This window comes from Gorilla gorilla, chromosome 6, assembly GCF_029281585.2.
Source record: "Gorilla gorilla gorilla isolate KB3781 chromosome 6, NHGRI_mGorGor1-v2.1_pri, whole genome shotgun sequence".
Classification (NCBI taxonomy): domain Eukaryota; kingdom Metazoa; phylum Chordata; class Mammalia; order Primates; family Hominidae; genus Gorilla; species Gorilla gorilla.
In genome coordinates this window covers 170733280-170745452 of record NC_073230.2, presented here as the reverse complement: position 1 = coordinate 170745452, position 12173 = coordinate 170733280, and positions in this window count along the sequence as shown.

Here is a 12173-nt window from a genome sequence, read left to right as displayed (position 1 = left end):
TGGAAATATCTACACCGCCATCTGTATAAACATGGAAATATCTACACCGCAATCTGTATAAACATGGAAATATCTACTCCGCTATCTGTATAAACTTGGAAATATCCACACCGCTATCTGTGTAAACATGGAAATATCTACACCACTATCTGTATAAACATGGAAATAATTACACAGCTATCTCTATAAACATGTAAATATCTACAACGCTATCTGTGTAAACATGGAAATCTCTACACTGCTATCTGTATGAACATGGAAATATCTACACTGATATCTTTATAAAATTGGAAATATCTACACCGCTATCTCCATAAACATGGAAATATCTAAACCGCTTTCTGTATAAACAAGAAAATATCCAGACCACCATCTCTATAAACATGTAAATATCTACACCGCTATCAGTATAAACATGGAAATATGTACACCGATCTCTCTATAAACTTGGAAATAACTACACCACTATCTCTATAAACATGGAAATATCTACACCGCCATCTCTATAAAGATGGAAATAACTACACTGCCATCTGTATAAACATGGAAATATCTACACAGCTATCTGTATGAACATGGAAATATCTACACCGCTATCTGAATGAACATGGAAATATCTACACCGCTATCTGTATGAACATGGAAATATCTCCGCTGCTATCTGCATATCACTGGAAATATCTACAATGCTATCTCTATAAACATGGAAATACCTACACCGCTATCTATATAAACTTGGAAATATTTACACCGCTATCTGTATGAACATGGAAATATCTACACCGTTATCTGTATGAACATGGAAATATCTACAACGCTATCTGTATGAACATGGAGAAATCTACACCGCTATCTGTATGAACATGGAAATATCTACACGGCTAACTGTATGAACATGCAAATATCTACACAACTATCTGTATATCAAGGGAAATATCTACACTGCTATCTCTATAAACATGGAAATAACTACACTGCTACCTGTATAAACATGGAAATATCTACACCGCCACCTGCATGAACATGGAAATATCTACACTGCCATCTGTACGAACATGGAAATATCTACACCGCCACCTCTATGAACATGTAAATATCTACACCACCATCTGTATGAACATGGAAATATCTACACCGCTAACTGTATGAAAAAGGAAATATCTTCACCGCTATCTGTATGAACATGGAAATATCTACACCGTCACCTGTATGAACATGGAAATATCTACACGGCCATCCGTACGAACAAGGAAATATCTACACCGCCATCTGTATGAACATGTAAATATCTACACCGCCATCTGTATGAACATGGAAATATCTACACCGCTATCTGTATGAACATGGAAATATCTACACCGCTATCTGAATGAACATGGAAATATCTACACCGCTATCTGAATGAACATGGAAATATCTACACCGCCATCTGTATGAACATGTAAATATCTACACCGCCATCTGTATGAACATGGAAATATCTACACCGCTATCTGTATGAACATGGAAATATCTACACCGCTATCTGAATGAACATGGAAATATCTACACCGCTACCTGTATGAACCTGGAAATATCTACACTGCTGTCTGTATGAACATGGAAATATCTACATCGCTATCTGTATGAACATGGAAATGTCTACATAGCTATCTGTATATACATGGAAAATTCTACACCGCTATCTCTATAAACATGGAAATAACTACACTACTTTCTCTATAAAACTGGAAATATATACACCGCCATATGTATGAACATGGAAATATCTACACTGCCATCTGTATTAAGATGCAAATATCCACACCGCTATCTGAAGAAACATGGAAATATCTACACCGATATCTGTATAAACATGGAAATATCTACACCGCTATCTGTATAAACATGGAAATATCTACACGGAAATCTCTAAAAACATGGAGATATCTACACCGCCATCTGTATGAACATGACAATATCTACACCGCCATCTCTATAAAGGTGGAAATATCTACACCACTATCTGTATGAACATGGAAATATCTACACCGCTATCTGTATAAACAAGAAAATATCTAGACCACCATCTCTATAAACATGTAAATATCTACACCGCTATCTGTATAAACATGGAAATATCTACACCGCTATCTGTATAAACATGGAAATATCTTCACCGCTATCTGTATAAACATGGAAAATCTACATCGCTATCTCTATGAACTTGGAAATAACTACACCACTATTTCTACAAACATGGAAATACCTATACCGCTATCTGTATAAACATGGAAATATCTACAACGCTATCTCTAGAAACATAGTAATATCTACACCGCTATCTCTATAAACTTGGAAATATCCACACCGCTATCTCTATAAACTTGGAAATCTCTACACCGCTATGTGTATCAGCATGGAAATATCAACACCGCCATCTCTATAAACATGGAAACATCTACACCTCCATCAGTATGAAATGGAAATATATACATCGCCATCCGTATGAGCATCGAAATATCTACACTGCCATGTGTAAGAACATGGATATATCTACACCGCCATCTGTATGAACATGGAAATATCTTCACCGCCATCTGTATGAACATGGAAATATCTTCACCGCCATCTGGATGAACATGGAAATATCTACACCGGCATCTGGATGAACATGGAAATATCTACACCGCTATCTGCTTCAAGATGGAAATATCTACACAGCTATCTGCATATACATGGAAATATCTACACAGATTTCTTTATTAACATGGAAATAACCACAGCGCTATCTCTACAAACTTCCAAATATCTACACTGCGATTTGTATGAACATGGAAATATCTACACCGCCATCTGTACGAACATGGAAATATCTACGCCGCCATCTGTATTAAGATGGAAATATCTACACCGCTATCTGCATAAACATGGAAATATCTGCACCACTATCTGTATAAACATGGAAATATCCGCACTGCTATCTGTATAAACATGGAAATATCCACACCGATTTCTGCAGAAACATGGAAATATCCACACCGCTATCTGTGTAAACATGGAAATGTCTACACGGCCATCTGTGTAAACATGAAAATATCTACACCACCATCTCTATAAACATGGAAATATCTACACCGCCATCTGTATGAACATGGAAATATCTACATCGCTATCTGTATGAACATGCAAATATCTATTCAGCTATCTGTATATCAATTGAAATATCTACACTGCTATCTCTATAAACATGGAAATAACTACACTGCTATCTGTATAAACATGGAAATATCTACACCGCCATCTCTAGGAACATGGAAATATCTACACAGCCATTTGTATGAACATGGAAATATCTACACCGCCATGTCTATGAACATGGAAATAGCTACACCGCCATTTGTATGAACATGGAAATATCTACACCGCCATCTGTATGAACATGGAAATATCATCACCGCCATCTGTATGAACATGGATATATCTGCACCGGCATCTGGATGAACATGGAAATATCTACACCGCTATCTGCATGAACATAGAAATATCTACTCATCTATCTGCATATACATGGAAATATCTACACAGATTTCTCTATAAATATGGAAATAACTGCAGCGCTACCTCTATAATCTTCCAAATATCTACACCGCCATCTGTATGAACATGGAAATATCTACACCGCTATCTGTATAAACATGGAAATATCTACACTGCTATCTGTATGAACATGGAAATATCTACACTGATATCTTTATAAAATTGGAAATATCTACACCGCTATCTCCATAAACATGGAAATATCTAAACCGCTTTCTGTATAAACAAGAAAATATCCAGACCACCATCTCTATAAACATGTAAATATCTACACCGCTATCAGTATAAACATGGAAATATATACACCGATCTCTCTATAAACTTGGAAATAACAACACCACTATCTCTATAAACATGGAAATATCTACACCGCCATCTCTATAAAGATGGAAATAACTACACTGCCATCTGTATAAACATGGAAATATCTACACAGCTATCTGTATGAACATGGAAATATCTACACCGCTATCTGAATGAACATGGAAATATCTACACCGCTATCTGTATGAACATGGAAATATCTCCACCGCTATCTGCATATCACTGGAAATATCTACAATGCTATCTCTATAAACATGGAAATACCTACACCGCTATCTATATAAACTTGGAAATATTTACACCGCTATCTGTATGAACATGGAAATATCTACACCGTTATCTGTATGAACATGGAAATATCTACAACGCTATCTGTATGAACATGGAGAAATCTACACCGCTATCTGTATGAACATGGAAATATCTACACGGCTAACTGTATGAACATGCAAATATCTACACAGCTATCTGTATATCAAGGGAAATATCTACACTGCTATCTCTATAAAGATGGAAATAACTACACTGCTATCTGTATAAACATGGAAATATCTACACCGCCACCTGCATGAACATGGAAATATCTACACTGCCATCCGTACGAACATGGAAATATCTACACCGCCACCTGTATGAACATGGAAATATCTACACCACCATCTGTATGAACATGGAAATATCTACACCGCTAACTGTATGAAAAAGGAAATATCTTCACCGCTATCTGTATGAACATGGAAATATCTACACCGCCACCTGTATGAACATGGAAATATCTACAATGCCATCCGTACGAACATGGAAATATCTACACCGCCATCTGTATGAACATGTAAATATCTACACCGCCATCTGTATGAACATGGAAATATCTACACCGCTATCTGTATGAACATGGAAATATCTACACCGCTATCTGAATGAACATGGAAATATCTACACCGCTAACTGTATGAAAAAGGAAATATCTACACTGCTATCTGTATGAACATGGAAATATCTACATCGCTATCTGTATGAACATGGAAATGTCTACATAGCTGTCTGTATATACATGGAAAATTCTACACCGCTATCTCTATAAACATGGAAATAACTACACTACTATCTCTGTAAAACTGGAAATATATACACCGCCATATGTATGTACATGGAAATATCTACACTGCCATCTGTATTAAGATGCAAATATCCACACCGCTATCTGAAGAAACATGGAAATATCTACACCGCTGTCTGTATAAACATGGAAATATCTACACCGCTATCTGTATAAACATGGAAATATCTACACGGAAATCTCTAAAAACATGGAGATATCTACACCGCCATCTGTATGAACATGACAATATCTACACCGCCATCTCTATAAAGGTGGAAATATCTACACCGCTATCTGTATGAACATGGAAATATCTACACCGCTATCTGTATAAACAAGAAAATATCTAGACCACCATCTCTATAAACATGTAAATATCTACACCGCTATCTGTATAAACATGGAAATATCTACAATGCTATCTGTATAAACATGGAAATATCTTCACCGCTATCTGTATAAACATGGAAAATCTACATCGCTATCTCTATGAACTTGGAAATAACTACACCACTATTTCTACAAACATGGAAATACCTATACCGCTATCTGTATAAACATGGAAATATCTACAACGCTATCTCTAGAAACATAGAAATATCTACACCGCTATCTCTATAAACTTGGAAATATCCACACCGCTATCTCTATAAACTTGGAAATCTCTACACCGCTATGTGTATCAGCATGGAAATATCAACACCGCCATCTCTATAAACATGGAAACATCTACACCGCCATCAGTATGAAATGGAAATATCTACATCACCATCCGTATGAGCATCGAAATATCTACACTGCCATGTGTAAGAACATGGATATATCTACACCGCCATCTGTATGAACATGGAAATATCTTCACCGCCATCTGTATGAACATGGAAATATCTTCACCGCCATCTGGATGAACATGGAAATATCTACACCGGCATTTGGATGAACATGGAAATATCTACACCGCTATCTGCTTCAAGATGGAAATATCTACACAGCTATCTGCATATACATGGAAATATCTACACAGATTTCTTTATTAACATGGAAATAACCACAGCGCTATCTCTACAAACTTCCAAATATCTACACTGCGATTTGTATGAACATGGAAATATCTACACCGCCATCTGTACGAACATGGACATATCTACGCCGCCATCTGTATTAAGATGGAAATATCTACACCGCTATCTGTATAAACATGGAAATATCTGCACCACTATCTGTATAAACATGGAAATATCCGCACCGCTATCTGTATAAACATGGAAATATCTACACCGATTTCTGCAGAAACATGGAAATATCCACACCGCTATCTGTGTAAACATGGAAATGTCTACACGGCCATCTGTGTAAACATGAAAATATCTACACCACCATCTCTATAAACATGGAAATATCTACACCGCCATCTGTATGAACATGGAAATATCTACATCGCTATCTGTATGAACATGCAAATATCTATTCAGCTATCTGTATATCAATGGAAATATCTACACTGCTATCTCTATAAACATGGAAATAACTACACTGCTATCTGTATAAACATGGAAATATCTACACCGCCATCTCTAGGAACATGGAAATATCTACACAGCCATTTGTATGAACATGGAAATATCTACACCGCCATGTCTATGAACATGGAAATATCTACACCGCCATTTGTATGAACATGGAAATATCTACACCGCCATCTGTATGAACATGGAAATATCATCACCGTCATCTGTATGAACATGGATATATCTGCACCGGCATCTGGATGAACATGGATATATCTGCACCGGCATCTGGATGAACATGGAAATATCTACACCGCTATCTGCATGAACATGGAAATATCTACACAGTTATCTGCATATACATGGAAGTATCTACACAGATTTCTCTATAAATATGGAAATAACTACAGCGCTATCTCTATAAACTTCAAAATATCTACACCGCCATCTGTATGAACATGGAAACAACTACACGGCCATTTGTACGAACATGGAGATATCTACACCACCATCTGTATTAAGATGGAAATATCTACACCGCTATCTGTATAAACATGGAAATATCTGCACCACTATCTTTATAAACATGGAAATATCCGCACCGCTATCTGTATAAACATGGAAATATCTACACCGCTATCTGCATAAACATGGAAATATCCACACTGCTATCTGTGTAAACATGGAAATATCTACACCGCCATCTGTGTAAACATGAAAATATCTACACCGCCATCTCTATAAACATGGAAATATCTACACCGCCCTCTGTATGAACATGGAAATATCTACACCGCCATCCCTATAAACGTGGAAATATCTACACCGCTATCTGTATGAACTTGGAAATATCTACACTACTATCTGTATAACATTGGTATTATCTACACCACTATCTCTATAAACATGGAAATATCTACACCGCTATCTGTATAAACATGGAAATATCTACACCGCTATCTGTATAAACATGGAAATATCTTCACCGCTATCTGTATAAACATGGAAATATCTTCAACGCTGTCTCTATAAACTTGGAAATAACTACACCACTATCTCTATAAACATGGAAACATCTAGACCGCCATCTCTATAAACATGGAAATATCTACACCACCATCTGCATCAACATGGAAATATCTATACCGCTATCTACATAAACATGGAAATATCTACACCGCCATCTCTATGAACATGGAAATATCTACACCGCCAACTGTGCGAACATGGAAATATCTACGCTGCCATCAGTATGAACATGTAAATACCTACACCGCCATCTGTATGAACATGGTAATATCTACACTGCTAACTGTATGAACATGGAAATATCTACACCGCTCTCTGTATGAACATGGAAATATCTACACCGTTATCTGTATGAACGTGGAAATATCTACACCGCTATCTGTATGAACATGGAAATATCTACACCGCTATCTGTATGAACATGGAAATATCTACACCGCTCTCTGTATGAACATGCAAATATCTACACAGCTATCTGTATATCAATGGAAATATCTATACTGCTATCTCTATAAACATGGAAATAACTACACTGCTATCTGTATAAACATGGAAATATCTACACCGCCACCTGTATGAACATGGAAATATCTACACTGCCATCCATACGAACATGGAAATATCTACACCGCCATCTGTATGAACACGTAAATATCTACACCGCCATCTCTATAAACGTGGAAATATCTTCACCGCTATCTGTATGAATTTGGAAATATCTACACTGCTATCTGTATTAAGATGGAAATATCTACACTGCTATCTGTAAAAACATGGAAATATCTACACCGATTTCTGCATAAACATGCAAATATCCGCACCGCGATCTGTGAAAACATGGAAATGTCAACACGGCCGTCTGTGTAAACATGGAAATATCTACACCGCCATCTGTATGAACATGGAAATATCTACACCGCTATCTGTAGGAACTTGGAAATATCTACCCTACTATCTGTATAAAATTGGAATTATCTACACCACTATCTCTATAAACATGGAAATATCTACACCGCTATCTGTATAAACATGGAAATATCTACACCGCTATCTGTATAAACATGGAAATATCCACACCGCTATCTGTGTAAACATAGAAATATCTACACCGCCATCTGTGTAAACATGAAAATATCTACACTGCCATCTCTATAAACATGGAAATATCTACACCGCTATCTGCATGAACATGTAAATATCTACACCGCTATCTGTATGAACATGCAAATATCTACACAGCTATCTGTATAGCAATGGAAATATCTACACTGCTATCTCTATATACATGGAAATAACTAAACTGCTATCTGTATAAACGTGGAAATATCTACACCGCCACCTGTATGAACATGGAAATATCTACACTGCCATCCGTACGAACGTGGAAATATCTACACCGCCATCTGTATGAACATGTAAATATCTACACCGCTATCTGTATAAACATGGAAATATCTACACTGCTATCTGTATAAACTTGGAATTAACTACAACACTATCTCTGTAAACATGGAAATATCTTGACCGCCATCTCTATAAACAGAGAAATATCTACACCGCCATCTGTATAAACATGGAAATATCTACACCGCCATCTCCATAAACATGGAAATATCTACACAGCTATCTCTATAAACTTGGAAATATCCACACCGCTATCTCTATAAACTTGGAAATCTCTACACCGCTATTGTATAAACATGGAAATATCTACACCGCTATCTGTATAAACCTGGAAATAACTGCACCGCTATCTGTATAAACTTGGAAATATCTACACTGCCATCTCTATAAACGTGGAAATATCTACACCGCTATCGGTAGGAACTTGGAAATATCCACCCTACTATCTGTATAAAATTGGAATTATCTACACCACAATCTTTATAAACATGGAAATATCAACACCGCTATCTGTATAAACATGGAAATATCTACACCGCTATCTGTATAAACAAGGAAATATCTTCACCGCTATCTGTATAAACATGGAAATATCTACAACGCTGTCTCTATAAACTTGGAAACAACTACACCACTACCTCTATAAACATGGAAATATCTAGACCACCATCTCTATAAACATGGAAATATCTACACCGCTATCTGTATAAACATGGAAATATCTTCACCGCCGTCTGTATGAACACGGAAATATCTTCACCGCCATCTGGATGAACATGGAAATATCTACACCGTCATCTGTACGAACATGGAAATATCTACATCGCTATCTGTATGAACATCGAAATATGTACACCGCCATCCGTATGAACATGGAAAAATCTACACCGCCATCTGTGGGAACATGGAAATATCTACACCGTCAACTGTATTCAGATGGAAATATCTGCACCGCTATCTGTATAAACATGGAAATATCTACACTGCTATCTGTAAACACATGGAGATATTCACACGGCTATCGGTGTAAACTTGGAAATATCTACACCACTATCTGTATAAATGTGGAAATATCTACACCGCCATCTGTATAAACATGGAAATATCTGCACCTCCATCTCTATAAACATGGAAATATCTACAACTCCATCTGTATGAACATGGAAATATCTACACTGCCATCTCTATAAACGAGGAAATATCTACACCACTACCTGTATGAACATATCTACACTACTATCTGTATAAAATTGGAAATAACTACACCGCTATCTCAATAAACATGGAAATATCTACACCGCTAACTGTAAACAAGAAAATATCTAGACCACCATCTCTATAAACATGTAAATATCTACACCGCTATCTGTATAAACATGGAAACTTCTACACCGCTATCAGTATTAACATGGAAATATCTACACCGCTATCTGTATAAACTTGGAATTAACTACAACACTATCTCTGTAAACATGGAAATATCTAGAACGCCATCTCTATAAACAGAGAAATATCTACACCGCCATCTGTATAAACATGGAAATATCTACACCGCCATCTCCATAAACATGGAAATATCTACACCGCTATCTCTATAAACTTGGAAATATCCACACCGCTATCTCTATAAACTTGGAAATCTCAACACCGCTATGTGTATCAGCATGGATATATCTACACCACCATCTCTATATACATGGAAACATCTACACCGCCATCAGTATGAAATGGAAATATCTACATCACCATCCGTATGAGCATCGAAATATCTACACTGCCACGTGTAAGAACATGGATATATCTACACCGCCATCTGTATGAACTTGGAAATATCTTCACCGCCATCTGTATGAACATGGAAATATTTTCACCACCATCTGGATGAACATGGAAATATCTACACCGCTATTTGTATGAACATGGAAATATGTACACCACTATCTGTAAGAACATAGAAATTTCTACACCGCTATCTGTATGAAGATGGAAATATCTACACCGCTATCTGTAAGAACATGGAAATATCTAAAAAGCTATCTGTACATAAATGGAAATGTCTACACTGCTATCTCTATAAACATGGAAATAACTACACCACCATCTCTATAAACATGAAAATAACTACACCGCCATCTCTATGAACATGGAAATATCTACACCGCCATCTGTATGAACATGGAAATATCTACACCGCCATCTGTATGAACATGGAAATATCTTCACCGCCATCTGCATGAACATGGAAATATCTACACCGCCATCTGGATGAACATGGAAATATGTACACATCTACCAGTATGAAGATGGAAATATATACACCGCAATCTGTACGAACATGGAAATATCTACACCGCTATCTGAATGACATTGGAAATATCTACACTGCTATCTGTATGAACATGAAAATATCTACACAGCTAACTGCATATACATGGAAATATCTACACAGCTTTCTCTATAAACAAGGAAATAACTACACTGCTATCTCTATAAACATGGAAATATGTACACCGCCATTTGTATGAACATGGAAACATCTACACTGCCATCTGTAGGAACATGGAAATATATACAACGCCATCTGTATTAAGATGGAAATATGTACACGGCAATCTGTATTAACATGCAAATATCTATACCGCTATCTGTATAAACATGGAAATATCTACACCACCATCTGTATGAACATGGAAATATCTACACCGCTATCTGTATGAACATGGAAATATCTACACCGCTATCTGAATGAACATGGAAATATCTACACCGCTACCTGTATGAACATGGAAATATCTACACTGCTATCTGTATGAACATGGAAATATCTACATCGCTATCTGTATGAACATGGAAATATCTACATAGCTATCTGTATATACATGGAAAATTCTACACCGCTATCTCTATAAACATGGAAATATCTACACCGCCATCTGTATTAAGATGCAAATATCCACACCGCTATCTGAAGAAACATGGAAATATCTACACCGATATCTGTATAAACATGGAAATATCTACACCGCTATCTGTATAAACATGGAAATATCTACACCGAAATCTCTAAAAACATGGAAATATCTACACCGCCATCTGTATGAACATGGAAATATCTACACCACCATCTCTATAAAGGTGGAAATATCTTCTCCGCTATCTGTATAAACATGGAAATACCTACTCCACTATCTGTATAAACTTGGAAATGTCTACACCGCTATCTGTAT